The sequence below is a fragment of the Carcharodon carcharias genome, chromosome 1 (genome assembly GCF_017639515.1).
Source record: "Carcharodon carcharias isolate sCarCar2 chromosome 1, sCarCar2.pri, whole genome shotgun sequence".
NCBI classification, from domain to species: Eukaryota; Metazoa; Chordata; class Chondrichthyes; order Lamniformes; family Lamnidae; genus Carcharodon; species Carcharodon carcharias.
This window is the reverse complement of record NC_054467.1, coordinates 91,454,144-91,470,261: the sequence shown is the minus strand read 5'-3', so window position 1 is coordinate 91,470,261 and position 16,118 is coordinate 91,454,144. Positions and strand designations below refer to the sequence as shown.

General features: G+C 40.3%; 1 non-coding gene across 1 annotated transcript; it reads left to right on the top strand.

Annotated features, from left to right (window-relative positions):
- Nucleotides 1-12,445: 12,445 nt before the first annotated feature.
- LOC121285952 lies at nucleotides 12,446-12,572 on the top strand. The gene has a single exon (XR_005944851.1). It is a non-coding gene; the product is annotated as a U6atac minor spliceosomal RNA (small nuclear RNA).
- Nucleotides 12,573-16,118: the final 3,546 nt, after the last annotated feature.

Below are 16,118 nucleotides of genomic sequence, written 5' to 3'. Positions count from 1 at the left end.
GAGATAGAGTTTGAAGTGAAAGCACACGTGTAGTTGCTGCTGAGTACCTTTGTAAATAAACTAGAAATTTTCCATCTAAGAAGTGTCTGCTGATCAACTCTATCACTAGTACCAACTTGGCCACCTCTCATAACAAACTGGTGACGAGGATCCACAGGATCCAACAAACTGGCAATGCGAATAGAACTAGTTTAGCAGAAGAAATGAAATGAAATTGGCCCTGTACCTTGTACAGTAATTTTAAGTAAAAGTTCCATTCAAATTGAAGAAGTAATTCCCCCTCAGGATGCCACAATTCAAAAGGATTGATCCTTTCAATCCAGCCACGGGTGATTGGTCTCATTATAATGAAGGCCTCACATTCTTTTTCCAAGCAAGCGAGATTACAGGGGAAGAGAAGAGGCGAGCAATCCTCTAAAGTATATGGGGGGAATAAAACCTATGGCTTGATTTGAAGTTTGATGGCACCCAGTGCCCCAGATTCAAAAACAATTGATGAATTGGTGGACCTCGTGAAGGGTCATTATCAACCAAAACCCTCAGTCACGATGCAAGGATTCAAATTTAACTCATGAAATAGAGCCCCGGGGGAGACAGTTGTATGCTATGTGGCAAGTTTGAAGCAGTTAACAGAACATTGTGAGTTTGGTACATCTCTAAAAGCCATGCTCAGAGATCATTTGGAGTGCAGTGTGAATGAGGATACGATTCAGAAGAGATTGTTATCCGAAGCAAACTTGGATTTTAAGAAGGCACTAGAGAAACCACTGACCATGGAGAGCGCAGTAAGAGATTCAAAAGTCATACTGTGTATGCAAAATGGCGCCATTCTCCACATCAGGTGGGAAAACCCCAACCAAAAAGGACATAAAAATGCAAGACTCTGCTGAGATGGGGGAAACAGCCTCCACTAGCCGGAAAATGGAAAAAAGACTTAGCAATTGAATAATTTCAACTGAGATGGAAAAAAGCAGTCTTTTAACGATTGGTAGTTTAAAAAAAGTAGAATGTTTTAATTGTCACAGAAATGGACATATAATGAGACAGTGCAAGGAAAGAGTCAAGCAGGCTTTTAATTAAAATAAAAAAAAACTAGTCAGATTTGCAATGTAGAAGAGCCTGAAACAACAAATTCAGATATTTACTCATTCAATTTGAAGGTTGGAAAGACAGAACCAATATATGTAACAGTGAAAGTGAATGGTAGACCTGTTCGAATGAAAGTGGATACAGGAGATTCCACCACAGTAATTGGGGAACATACCTTCAGATATCTGAATAATGGGGAACATCAATTAAATTTAGAAGAAACAACTGTCCAATTAAAATCATACACAGATGAAGACAGTCAAGTCAGAAGCATAAGCAGAGTAATTATCCATTATGGGAGCCAATCGGCAAAGCTACCAGTGTTGGTGTTGAGAGGCAGAGGACCAAGGCTCCTAGGGCGAAATTGGCTAAGAGAAATCAGCCTTGAGTGGCCACAGAGATTCCAAAAGGAAGCTGGAAGCATTCCTGTTTTGGAAAAGAAGCGTGTAAGGACTCAACAACCTGAAGAAATACAGGCTGTCTTAAGTCAAAACATGGTAGAACAGCATAAGGAACTCGAAGAGACAATTCTTAATGACAGAGTTCAAGATGAGGTGAGCAACCTCAGAAAGGAAAAAGAAAACCTGCTGAAAGACTTTCACACACTATAAGATTCCCTCAGGTCTAAGTTTGTACCTCTGGAAAAGTATGAAGAGAAACAGAAAGAATTCAGCAATTCTCTGAATAAACTGAAGAATGAGTTGGTGGAGAAGACACAAGGGTGCTCAATTTTCCAGGAGGCAGCAAACAAAATACAAAAAAGGGATGGAAGAGCTGAAGAACCAGCTAAATGAAGTCAAAGAGACTTTGGAAGCAAAAGTTGCAGAATTTTCTAAACAGACAGATGATGAAATTCTGGGAGACGCAACCACTGAGCTCACTCGAGTCGAGCTTGCATTTGACAGTAGTCTAGCCAATATTGAGTTGAAAAGAAGGCCAAGATTAAAGTCAGCGCTAGAAAGAAGAAGGTAGGTAGAAAGAAGACACAGAAATACAAATAAGGTTTTAATTCTGGCAGCATACGAGTATACTTTCTTACATAGGCCTGGCAGTCAAATCGCAAACATCGATGCACTTAGTCGTTTGCCTTTGCAAAAAAATTATGAGGAAGTCCCAGTTCTACAGGAACTTGTTTATTGTTAAATTTCTTAGATTCCTCATGGTATGTGCTTGAAAAATCAGAGACCTGGACAAGTCGGGACCCAGCTCTATCTCAAGTGCAAGAACAAGTACTCATGGTTGGTCACAAGAGCCTGTATCTGACGAAATGAAACCGTACTAATGAAACAGACAACATGAAATAACCAGCCAGGATGACATCTTATTGGGAGCAATAGTGAGAGTTCCTTCAAAGGGAAGGGAGCCACTTCTAATTGAACTACACAGTGCACATCCAGGAATATCCCAAATGAAGACCATAGCATGCAGCTACCTATGGTGGCCTGGGATGTTTGGTGACATAGAAAGTTTAGTGGAGAATTGTGTGCAATGTCAGCAACTGCAAAAGTTGCTTTCAACAGCTCCGTTACACCCTTGGGAGTGGCTAGGAAGACGCTGGGTGCGGTTACACATTGTTCCCATGAAAGGTCCCACATTGTCAATGTTTCTGCTCATTGTTGATACCCATTCCAAATAGATCGACGTATATGAGGTGAAGTCACCAATGTCTTCTGCTACAATTGAGAAGCTATGTCAAAGTTTTGCCATTAATGGACTACCTAAAGTAATTGTTTCTGATAATGGCATGGCATTTACGAGTGCTGAGTTTCAATGGTTTATCAATCTCAACAGTATCACTCATGTAAAAACTTCAGTGTACCATCCTTCCTCAAATAGACTGGCTGAAAGGGTGGTTCAAACATTCAAGGCAGGCATGAAGAAGCTAACTGAAGATTCCTTAACAACCAAGTTAGCACACTTTCTTTTCCATTATAGGACCACCCCTCACACAACAACAGGTGTCACACCTGCAGAATTATTGATGCAACACTGTCTCAGGATGAGATTGAGCTTAATAATGCCAAATTTAGAGGGAAGTTGGAAAGGTGGAAAGGAGTCAGGGAAGCCAGAAAACTAGACATGACTGGCACAGTCGTGAGAGGAAATTTACCATGGGAGAGACAGTATATGTGAAGAACTTTGGAGAAGGACCGAAGTGGTTGCTGGGTGAAATAAGTGCTGTGACAGAACCTCTGTCTTACCACGTGTAGATGGAAGGCGAGTCATACGGAGACATGTGGATCATCTAAGGATGAGAGAAACAAATCACCAAGAATTGATTCCACCAGTGTGCATGACTGGGTGAGCATTTCCTGTTGAGAGCACTCAACCCAGTACAGACATGTCTGATGTTCCTGTAAGAGTTGAGGATACATATCTGCAGGTGCCCACCAAAGCACCTCTGGCAACTCTGGAAAAGGAGGTTCCTAACAAAGCATCTGAAGTTATAGAGCTGAGATGTCTACATCCCTAAGGAAACCCCCAGAAAAACTGAATTTGTAGATCACTTACCAGTGTAAGTATTTTGTTATCTTGAGAAAATTGTACTTGTAAATATAAAATGTATATCCGTGCAAAGGGGTTGGGATGTGGTAATTATGATTTTACTTAACATGTAATACACCTTTAAGATGAATGTTTGTTAAGGAAGATCACATAATCTTTAATACCCAATAGAATACCCATAGGAGAGCAGTACGGGCTACCTCTATAGTTAGAGATAGAGTTTGTAGTGAAAGCACATGTGTTGTTGCTGCTGAGTACCTTTGTGAATGAACTAGAAGTTTTCCACCTAAGAAGTGTCTGCTGATCAACTCTATCAATGGTACCAATTCAGCCACCACTCACAACAAAAATAAATTACCACCATCCCTCTTTTTATTTTCCTTGTTACTAACTGTGGCCTATTTGACATAAAATCGATGTCCATGAACTCTTGACCTTCATTCTACATTGGTGCTTGGCTGCCTGAATTAATTACCTGTTTGCTCTCTGTTCTGATATAATTATGTTATACACCTTCTAATTTGAACAGAGTCAATTTTCATTCCACTTATTGGAGTCTTTAAGACAGAATTAAACAGTTCTCAGCCTGGGCACAAGTGTAAGTGATTATTTTATTAAAAAACAGTATTGTAAAAATCAGTGCATACATACACATATTTTCTCTCTAATTTTTATCTCATACATTATCGGATGATAGGCAGTTCATAGCACTTTACTTTATACCCAAACCTGTAGGTTTAGCCAGGCAGGTAGTCTGCATTAGCATAGGTGGAAAAGCACTTAACCTCCTGACCCTTAACTTGGTTAGGTGCCGAGGTTCTCAAGGCCCTAGAAATACAAATGAGGCACACAGCCTCATTATAATATTTAAATTACCAACCCGTCTCTGGACTTTCAACACTTTATACAACCATACCCACTGCCCACACCCAGCCCAAACCCATCTTTTTTTTGTGGTTAAAGTTCCACCCATTCTCTCAGGGGATTTGTGATAAGCAAGTAACTGCTACAGAAAATCCTCCATTTCTGACCAACAATTCTTTTACTTCACCTATCTGTCTACCTGCTTTTGCTTTAGTCCTTTGTTTTCAGTTGTAAGTTGATTGTCACAAACAAAGCCAACCAAGGGAAAGGAACAGCAATAGCAGTAATTGAGAGGAGGAGGGTATGGGCATAGTGAAAAGTAACACTAAATAGACAAAGGAATTTTCAGGAAAGTCAACAATTCACAGATTTGGTACCATCATCAGCTGCGTTAACATCAACAATAGAATAAGTATAAAGATTAAAATGGTAGCAGCTGTTGTGGAGGATTGGTTATATCTCGGTAGGTTTGATGAAGTCTTTGTAGTTTTTAGTGGGTTAATTGTAAGCCTTTACTAACTCTTACAACTATTTACAAATATACAGTAAAGGGAACAAGCTAGTAGCTGGCTCCACGCTTAGGTCTGCACACAGCTCTGTCCAACACCACACTGATCCCTAGGTGTGGGTCATGTGTTCTCTTAATCACTTTGTGGTAGGTACTGTACTCAGTCCCACATTAACTCTTCATGTGCCAGACCCTTAAACTACAGCAGCATTTTTAAAAAATGTATTTGAACTGAACAGTACGATTGTTACTTTAGGTCAAATTTTATGACAATATTTTGACTGAGTTACCTACTCACAGGACCATGAAAAATATTCCATATCAGGTATTGTGTTGGGATAAACCTAAATAAAATAAAAATATTTGGCAGATTACCTAACATCTTGGAGATTACCCTGAAAACAGGCATAAGCAATTTGCTATATTAGGTCTGAAATCAGGCTTGGGAACTTTAGTTTAATATTCTACAAATATATGCCAATTACACTGTACTGTTTGGATGAGATCCTAACAACTAACTTTGCATGATAAGATTTGCATATCCTTAACCTCATAGAAGTCATAGCGACTGCATATTTTCCTGGCACTTGCATTAAGATTTTCAAGGCCTCTGAGTTTTGGAAGACCACCTATTAAACCTGCTTATCAGCACAGAACAGACTCATATTGGAAGCCAGACACAGAACAGTGGCAATACGTGTTTTAAGATCATTCATGCATATTGGGTGTTGAATCAACATTTTGACATCAGTTACTTGAGTGAGTCTAAGTGGGGGCGATACAGCCAATGCAAAATCAGATTTATCTGGCTTAACATTGCCGCTCTTGCAGCAAAGTTACTTGTTTTAAGCATAAATCGTTGTAAAAATCGTAAAACTGGATATTACTAAGACCAATATTCTTGTACCAAGGCTTAATGTGCTCACATCTGATTCCTTTCTCTGTTTTGTTGATCTAAGCATTAACCTGTTTATTTAAAAAGCTGCAGATAGGAATCTGATACAAATCCTGTTAAGTATTTGTGTGATAACATCACTCACTGTAATTTCCAGGCTATAGTATTACAATAGATGTCAGGATAAAACTACTATAAAGAGGAACATCTTCACTTACCCTATCCACCCTCTAATTGTAATTCATAGTAAAGTCCTCAGTCTCTTCAATTAAACTAGAGAAGGTTTGTATCTTACTATGTTTCTCAAAATTATCCTCATGCATGTTCAAGAAAAGCATAAAATTCCCTTGGGTATAGCAGGAAGAAAACTCTAATGTGCACTCACGCTTACTGACACTGATCTCAGCATAGATCCAAGCACTTGTCGGTGACCTCATATGAAATTAGTTCCTAACTGCCATTAAACATTAGAGTGTTAAAGGATCAAGTAATTACAAACTAGAATAAGATGTGATTTAACATGTTCAGGTACATGATCCTTTAGAATATTTCACTCAAAAAGTTCAAGATTTTAAAGTCATATGAACATTTTAATATGATTTATGGAATTGCTTGAGATCCTACGTTCTAAATCCCATAGCCTCTATTTTAATATTGATAATATTTACTGAGTTGGACTTTACAGAGGAGCAGGCCGCCCCCCACACCGCCCCCCCCACCCCCCCAGCCCCCCACCCCACCCCCTCAGCGTAAAAGTCGGGGGTAGGCCAGTCTCTGCCTGACCGGCTCACAACACAGCCATTTAACGGCGGTCGAGCCATTAATCCATTAATTGGTTTGAGGTGGGCCTTCAGTCCCCATCGGGGGTGGGGAGGAAATCTTGCTTCCAAGAGCTGCTGGCCAATCAAATGGCCCTCGCTGGGGTTAGGCAGGTAGGCAGGCCCTGGCAAGGGGGTTGAGAGGAGTGGGGGAGCAAGCAGTGACAGGCCAGAGGGAGAGGAAGCACATGGGAGGGAAGACCCTGTATGGGGTGGGTGGAAAGGCTGCATGTTCATAATTATACCCATGGTATGGTGCTCAATTCTGTAGGCACCATCTGACCCCGGGGTTGCCGTAAAATACAACCCACTGTTTATAATCAAATGCAAATGTCATAGCTTTAATAGAAATCAAACAATGTAAAATAAATTATAAATAACCCTTGAGGTCATTAAATCTGATGGATGACAAATTTAGCTTGTTTTCTTCATTTAATGTCTTTATTAACAAGTATTGTTGACATAATTTCTCTGATTTAGCAAAGTAACAATAAACCAACCAGTTATTTTTACTTTTAAGCTTTTGTAAAAATCTGGAACGGAAGTAAAAACTGTAGCAGTAATCAGAAACATACAAGAAAGCATGCATATTACATGTATAATTTTTAATATCAAATATAAAAAAAACACACATCCAGACAGAAAATGCAGATGTATTTCCCAAGATCAAATGATCTTGGTCACTGGGTGGGGGAATATATATTTACTGTATACCTGTATTTTATATCTGTATAGTGGTGATTGGTTTTTCCACAGATATAGCCCTTCCCCTGTAGCAGATAAAGGATGTTAACCACACTCCTGCTTAATAATAACTTAGATATGTTGTGCACATTGATAATTGAACTATTTTCTTCAGTCATGTATTTCTCATTCGACCTCTTTGAACTCCTTCTTTCATCACTTGACCAGCTGATTGTATTTATTACAAAATAAGTGCAGGGATGCATCCAATTACAATGGACTGTCAACTCACCTGCTTATTGGATATATAGTGTTCTGCATATTTTGCATTAGGTTTCACATTACACAATCTATAATGGCACACTTAGACTTGAATGTACATTTGTTACTTGACCAGTAGGGATTGGGCATACAGACATATCAAACTACTAGATTAGAAACAAATATACAAATAAATACTATTAACTGGACACTTTGCAACTAGATTGACATTAATTGGACGCACTTTGCAATGGGATTGACACCAATTGGATGTATATCAGGAATAAACTACCAGTCATAAACTGTGTACTGCAGCTAGGTTACAACTGATTGGATACATCGTGCAAATAGACTACTCTGATTTGGAACTCAAGTTCTGTCGAAGGGTCATGAGGACTCGAAACGTCAACTCTTTTCTTCTCCGCCGATGCTGCCAGACCTGCTGAGTTTTTCCAGGTAATTCTGTTTTTGTTTTGGATTTCCAGCATCTGCAGTTTTTTTGTTTTTAACTCTGATCTGATGCCCTTTAGACAGCCATACATTGCATTTCTATTTTTAGGACAAAATAAAGCCTAGAAAGTGATGGTAAAAATGAGAAAACATTGTATCTCTCAGTGTATGACACAACAATTCAGCCTTTCTGTGTTACCATGAAAGCAATTAGAGCCTGGAACACACCATAAACATTGGAGATGCCCCTCCCTCAATGTTCTGCATCACCTCTGACCACCTCCAATTTTTTCTATGCTGTAGAATACCATACCAATTTCTTTGGAAAGCTTCTCCCTGCCAAGGTCACCCTGCTCATCCACACAGCCCCAGATACCTATCTAATTCAATTTTCCTAGGATCCAAATTCCTCCACCCTTCCTGGAGAATTACATGGTCACCAGCCCCTACCAACAAGGTCTCTCTCTCCTTCTCTTTCCCTCTCTCTCTGTTATCTCATCTTCATCCCTCCCACCCAGGCACTTGTGCACAATCTTTTTTCCAGACCTGTCAGACTTTACTCCGCTATCAAATCTTTTCAAATACTCACTTCATCCTTACCTATTTCTTCATATTGCTGCCATAACCCATTGCCCTCCAAGTATTCCTATACCCCAGCCCTTGGAGTGGACCCCATACTTCTTTCACTGCCCTCACCAAACACTCCCAGGCTCCTCCGCCCCCAGCCCTCCCCATCCCAAGTCTGCATCACAGGCCTACCAACTGTCACCTACTCTAAACAGTCATCCATACTCAGTCCACAAGGTAGAGGGAAATTTTAACCCCTAAGGACAGGTGTGTTAGGAATGGGTAACAATTGTGAATTCTCAAGCCCAACCCCAACCACCTTTAACAGGTCCACTTCCAATTTTAATGAAGGTGGGGTTTTGGGGATAGGTCAGTCACTGGAATCTTTTAAGGAAACTACTTAGCTCCATTTTAACCTGATATTTATTTAGAACTCACGGAGGCCGGGATTTGTGGGCTTCGGGAATCCCAACAGGTAATAGAGGACAACAAGGGCTGGGTCCATGAGGTGAATATATTTATTGCACTGCTTGGGGACCAGGTGGAGTAGGAGTGCTTCCCCTAGGCCCAACAAGTTTACCTCCATGTAACTTAAAATTACCTCTACCTGTTTTAAAATTATTGCAAGAAATAAATCCAAATAAAGTTGTGGGCCCAGACAAACTACTTTTCTTGATCTTAAAGTTAGCAGCTGATGAACTGGCTTCATTCTCTTTCTAAAGCCAATCAACCCTAGCTAGTAACCAGACCAGTGAAAACAAGCCAACATCTGTGGCATGTTCAAAAAAGGGGATAAAAATTAGCCAGAAAACAACAGGCCAATATCTCTTATCGGTATCATTTGCAAATTGCTCGAACATATAGTTCATTCTTATGTCATGAAGCACTTCAAAGTTCACAATATTCTGGTAGACAGTCAGCATAGTTTTCAGACAAAAAGAACTGCTGAAACACAGCTTTTACAGACTGTTGATAACCTAGCTTTCAGTCTCAAAACAGATAAAACTACTCACATAGCAATACTGGATTTCTCAAAAGCCTTTGACAAAGTTCCTCATGAAAAGCTCTTATCCAAACTTCACTACTATGTAATCAGGGGGACATTATTAAATTAAAACTGGCACTTTCCCATCAGAGGACGGACTGATGTGTGAAGGGGAATCATGTTTCCCAAGAGATGTCCTCTCCGGAGTGCCCCAGGGAACTGTATTGGGACACTGACTCTTCTTGACATACATAAACAACCTTCCCAACAAGTTAAAAACCAGGGGGTGTGACTATTTGCAGATGACTGCATGGTTTATGCATTAGGGAAAAAAAATCAAGATCATATCAATTAATTGCAGGGTGATATTGTGGAATTGCAAAAATGGCAAGATCGATGGGAGATGGCATTTAACACCAAAAAATTGTATGTCATGTGCATCACCAACAAAAATGATCCATCAGCAGATAGCTTTAAGATCTGTAATTAAATTCTCCAACAGGTAGATACATAACCATACCTGGGGGTTTATTTTAAAAACAATCTTCAATGCAGATTCCACATTCAGCAGATAACATCCAAAGCAAACAGAGTTCTTGGATTTCTAAGGAAGAATCTTCGGTATTGCAATAAAAATATCAGAGTTACAAACTTGTTGGTCCAATCCTGGAGAATGCAAGTTGTGTGTGAGATCCTTATATGGTGAGATATATAAATAAGATTGAAGCAATCTAAAGCAATCACAATTCTGCATGAATCAGTATGAGGAATACATCGGTGTCAGATCCTTAAAGATTTGGAATGGGAATCACTACAGCAAAGGAGGGAGAAAAATAGAGAGACTACACTCAATAAAATATGGAATAGACTGGCAGGAATTGACAGAAACAAGTACTTAGTGCCATCAGGTAATGACAAAACACAAGGTGATCCATACAAACTACATTTGTTTCCAAGACTATGTATCAACAATCTTTCTTCTCAAGGATAATCCCACGGTTGACCAAACTGTCTGAGTTACATCCCTATCATTTGAAATGTTCAAGTACCATCTTTAGATCATGTCTATTTGTAAGTTTCTAATTATCATGACTACCATATCTGCAGGTCATGTCTGTTTCAGCTAGAGCTAACCACGTTCAAAAATGTTGGCAGGATTTGGATGTTAGTCTGTGATGTCAACACAACCAAAGCAGAAGCAGAATTGAACCCCAGTCATCAAGTGACCTGTGATCAGCTGGTTTCCGATTTCTACCTCTGCTACAACATCTGGCCCCATTCAGTGCCTCCCTTTTCCCTCACCACCCCACCCCCACCCCCATCACCCTACTGCCGTCCAACCCAATTCCACTCCCCGAATCTCCTACCTACCTGGTATCCGTTCCCTGGGTGTTTTTCCTTCCAGCAGGCAGCCAGCCTATCACTCTGGCTGGCTGGTTGGCAGGAAATCTTTTGAAAAAATGAGAGTTGTTCTACTGTTAATTTCTGTAGATGCCAAGGAAATCCATACTTCTGGTTTTCAAATCTCAAAATCCTATCCCCCCACCTCCTTCTCAACCACAGGCTCTACACAACCTTAAATGAAAATCAGGAGCACTGTCTACCAGCACAGCCCTCTGGCCATTCACTCCCAATCTACAAACGTCTGCCCTGTTCACCCCTTCCCTCCTATAACTTGCGCAACAGATGGTTTTCAAAGTGCAATATACTGATGCCAGCCAGTTTATTGATTGAAATAATCTCCCGCTCTCCAATTTTGTTGAGTATTATTACAGTGGTCAGGCATCAAACAGGTCAGATACACACACGGAGCAGAATTTTATGTACTGAGGGCGGGTGCGTACCGCCCCGAATGGGTGTAAAATCACGCGAGATGACATTGGGCGAGCGTCACAACATGATCGGGCACTTGTGTGAGCACACACGGCAGTCGGATGCGCACCCGCCAACAATTAAGCCTACTAACGGCGCAATTGAACGTGATTTTTGCAGCTTGTCCAAACTTACAGTTGGCGGATGGGCCAATCAGCCAGGCAACCATTACATTTTTGATGAAACCTCATCCAAGGGCAGGATGAAATCCCCGTTAGGAAATAAAATAAAAATAAATATCAGGGCATAGCATTTTTATGAGGGATGCTTTCAGGTGCTTGGTTGTGCTGCATGGACATTTTTTTGCAGCTTTTTGTGCTTCATTTTATTATTTGCAGGTCTGCAGGTTCCTGACGCAGCTGTCTGCCATCAGGGACCTCTCTTAAAGCGCTCAGCCGCACCCGCGGTGACGTCGTCGCCTGTCCTCTTCCCGCCCCCACCCCGGCAGTGCTGAGCTTTTCAGCCAGCGTGAAATCGCAGTCAGGGGCCCGTTTCCCATCCACTCCCAGGCCCACCAATCGTGCGTGCCGACGAGGGAAGAATTCAGGCCACTGAACTTGGCAGCAAACATGATGCGCAAAGTTATGCAAATTTATGAGACAAACACATGAAAAGATACTTCATCTATCCCTGCTAAATCTTTCATTGTTTTATCCACAAGCAAACACACAGTGGTAAATTAGTATTTTCTATTTTTTAAATGCATACTTCCACCTGGATAGTGATTGGCTATGGTTAAGTATACAGTGCTGTATTTGGTAGGTAGCATTGAGTTTGCTGTGCTGTGATAGGTTGAAGTCAGGTTCACTATGCAATCATTGGCAATACAACTAACTCTTCTTGGCTGTGACAAGTTAAAGCTGTCAAACTGCTGATTGTGATTAGTTGCAGTTCAGCTCACTCCTGTCATTAAGGATCTGACTGACAGCATCTAGTTCTGCCCTGCAACTTACCAGAGAAGGAGAGAAGGTTAGCACTCCCCTTGATAAGGATGGAAGGGGTCCTAGTGGCCTTACAACACACAAATGGTTAAGGCATTGCCATCTACTTAGTGGCATCTAACCATGTTGATGCTTGGCCTAAATAGCCAAGTGGTTATGGTACTGGGTTTGTAACCCCAAGCTCAAGAGTTCAAATCTCACAATGGCAAACTATGGAACAATGTAACTTCATCTGAATAGGAACAGATGGAAACGTGTTTGTACTTGAAAGAGTTACCAGAGAACAAGATATTGTAAACAAAATTATAAATAATCCTTTATAATTGTTAAAATGCAGTTGCCCATAGTGCACTACGAAAGTGGTCATCAGATTATTTCAATTGTTGCATTTTTTGCCATTTGGATTTTGCAGATTTTCATCCATTTAACAATAACTAGATACAAGTAGTGAAACAGTCTTTTTTTAAAAAAAAGACGGATGGTCAGCCTATATGCTATAGACCATAATGAACAAAGGTAAATATAGAACATTTGGAAATATAAAATGTTTTTAACAAAAACAGCTGAGGAAAATGATTGTGTTGTTCAACAGCTGATTTTTCTCTCCCATTATTGTTAAGAATAAACCGGCTGCTGCCAGTGGATTAGAAAATTCAATCTAAGTCTTAAATATACCTCAGCACTTCTGTTAATTCTCAGTCGCTCTTTATATCTTGTTTCACACTCCTCGGGATCTTTCCCTTTTGATAATAAAGCTAAACCATTCAAGTTTCATGTACTTCAAAATCTTCCCTTTTATCAGCAGTACTGTGCCATAATCTTGATTCATATACCTTGAGGCAAACATTTCTGAAGTTTAGTAGGCTAGAAAAGTGAATGGTGTGTAAAAACTCTTTACTCAGACTGATATATCTCAGCTACTTCCAGCTGTATCCAACCAAGCTGTTAAAAATTCCTGTGTGAAATAACTCTGAAAACAAAGTTTATTGAATTGGAATTATGTGGCAGAAGGTAAGAATGCTGCTGTGAATCATTCTGCATCATTAGTAAAATCAATTCGAATTGGTTCCATGCTATATGCAAACTGGCTCAGCTTAAATTGGCTCCTGAAGTTTGAGTTGTAGTGCCCCGAAGCTAAATAAAATAATCCTAAAATTAAACTGATCCACAATAAATCCATCTAAATTGATCTAATGCTGGACGAAATGCTTTGTGATCTGACCTTCACATTAACCTTAACTTAACTGACTGAGGAAAGCGTGTGAGATTTTTCACAAATGCTACATCCAGAATGCTGACAATGTACTTGATTGTGAGTTTCAAAAACAGCTTCCTTCAGTAATTCCACCTTTATAAGTGCACTGACAAAGAAAGCAATCTGAGAAACTGTGTTTTCCAGTGTTACTTTTTTGTAGACTATTTACAGGCTAATCACCTTTGAAGTCATGTTTTAGTGGACAATGGATTGATTTTTTTCAAAGTGATTGGTATTTTTGGTATTGTTTTCCACGTGTTATTTGCTTTTTACATATGTTGATTGAGGATTTTTGGGCATCTTATCTTATATAGGATGACATTGTTTCTCACATTTCTGTTCTGTTGAAGGGTCATGAGGACTTGAAACGTCAACTCTTTTCTTCTCTGCCGATGCTGCCAGACCTGCTGAGTTTTTCCAGGTAATTCTGTTTTTGTTTTGGTTCTCACATTGTTATCTTTGGGGACACAATAAGGTTTGTGGGAAATAATGAAAATATGTAGTCATGCCTTACTGAAATGACAAAATCAAAATGATTGGAAGTAAAGCACCACGAATTTGCACAGATACAGAAAAAAATCTTCATATTCTAAAAATCTGAATTAAAAAGAGGTGCTGGAAATATACAGTCAATATCTGTAAATGAGAAGAGACGTCAACATTTCAGGAGGGACCCTTTAGCAGAACTGATAAATCACAGTACAGAATCCATCAGATATGTTAACCCTATATTTTCTCTTTCAGATGCTGTTTAATCTGCATTAATTTTCCAGTATTTTGTGTATTTAATCTTAAACTGCATTTGCACCACAGATGGAGAATTGGTGTGCTGTAGTTTCATTGCACAAACATTACAGGTACTGGGTTAGAATTTGATCTGCTCAGATTTTAAGCAGTGAGCAGGGCAGAACAGAATTTTTAATTGACCTCTTCATTTGACTATTAGTAGCATTCGGCCAAGTGGCTCCATCACTGCTCATTTGCTCTCTATCCTGCCTGGCCTCTGTGTACAGCAGGGGGCCCCAGCAACATTGTTTGTTGAATACTTGCCCCAGGCAGCCTGCTCCTCATAAAGGCTCGCTATTAAAGGGAGATCGCAAACCTGGAAAATTATGGCAGATGAAAAAACATCTTGAAGCTCTGGAAGGATGTTGCAGCAGGCAAAGGATAGGGCTCCCTGGGTTAGTGATACCACACTGGGTGCTCTGGTCACTGAGATGGTTTCTCGGGTGGGGTGGAGAGGGAGCAATGTATCCTGGGTGGGAAAGAAATTAACAAGAAACAGCTTGAAGAGGAGATGGGAGTATGTTGCCTGGGAGATGAAAACCCAGAAGCGTGCACCACAGATTGGTAGTAATATAGGAAAACAACATGGCCTCACATGGGTGGTCAGGTGAGTGAATGCATCATCACAGTACATCTCATACCAAGCCCATCATCATCCTGTCACTCTGCTCAATGCACCACATTCCCCATCACTCATCCAGCAGCACTCCCTGATACTCAGGGCTCATGCCAAACATCAGATGTGCCACCTCACCCACACACAGCTATTAATGCTGCCAGCATTACACCCACCTCTCCCTGCCTTCACATCTCCAAGTGGCGCTGAGCCCCAGGGCTGCTCAAGGTCAACCTGGAAGACCATCTGCAGCCACACCACCCACCCAGCCCTGTGCATACTGGAAAGATCCCCCAAGTGGTTGCAGAAGTGTTGTTTCAGGAGGCTGATTCACTGCTCCACAATGTTATGCATGGCTCGTTGGCTATCATTATACACTTGCTCTGCTCACCTGTTGGGATGACAGCAGGGAGCCATAAGCCACATGCAGAGAATGGGGTATCCATACAGATTGGAGGGCCATACAGATTGGAGGGCGATACAGGATGTCCAAATGCTAAAATCTGGCACCACGTGTATTAGTAAGGTCACAAACCAAATGAGGAAGCCAAATTTTAAACCAGAGAATTATTTGATCACTCATTCCTAAAATCAATAGTAAAGCAGGATAAACAATTTCCATTTCCTAATGAAAACTTTCCACTTTGTAAAAGTAAGATATGTTTTTTGTCAGAAGGATGTGATTGATGTGAAATTGTCTGTTCTAAAATAGTAAGTTTCATTTCCCATTCTATATAAACTATTTATGGTTTTTCCTCTGTACAAAAAAATGTTATCTTAAAAAAATGGGCATAATACACACTGTAATAAGGCATCCTCAGGAATTCTCTGCCACAGAATTCTGAAAGTTACCAACTAACATCTTTACTCTTGCTGCTGTTTTTCAACCACATTCATCACTGATATTTAACCTTAGAATAACTTTAACTGGATACAGTCTTCACAGGACTACTCCGATTAGGATATGTACCAGTTACCCTTGATTCACCTTTATTTTTAGATTTCCAGTCCAAACATATTTG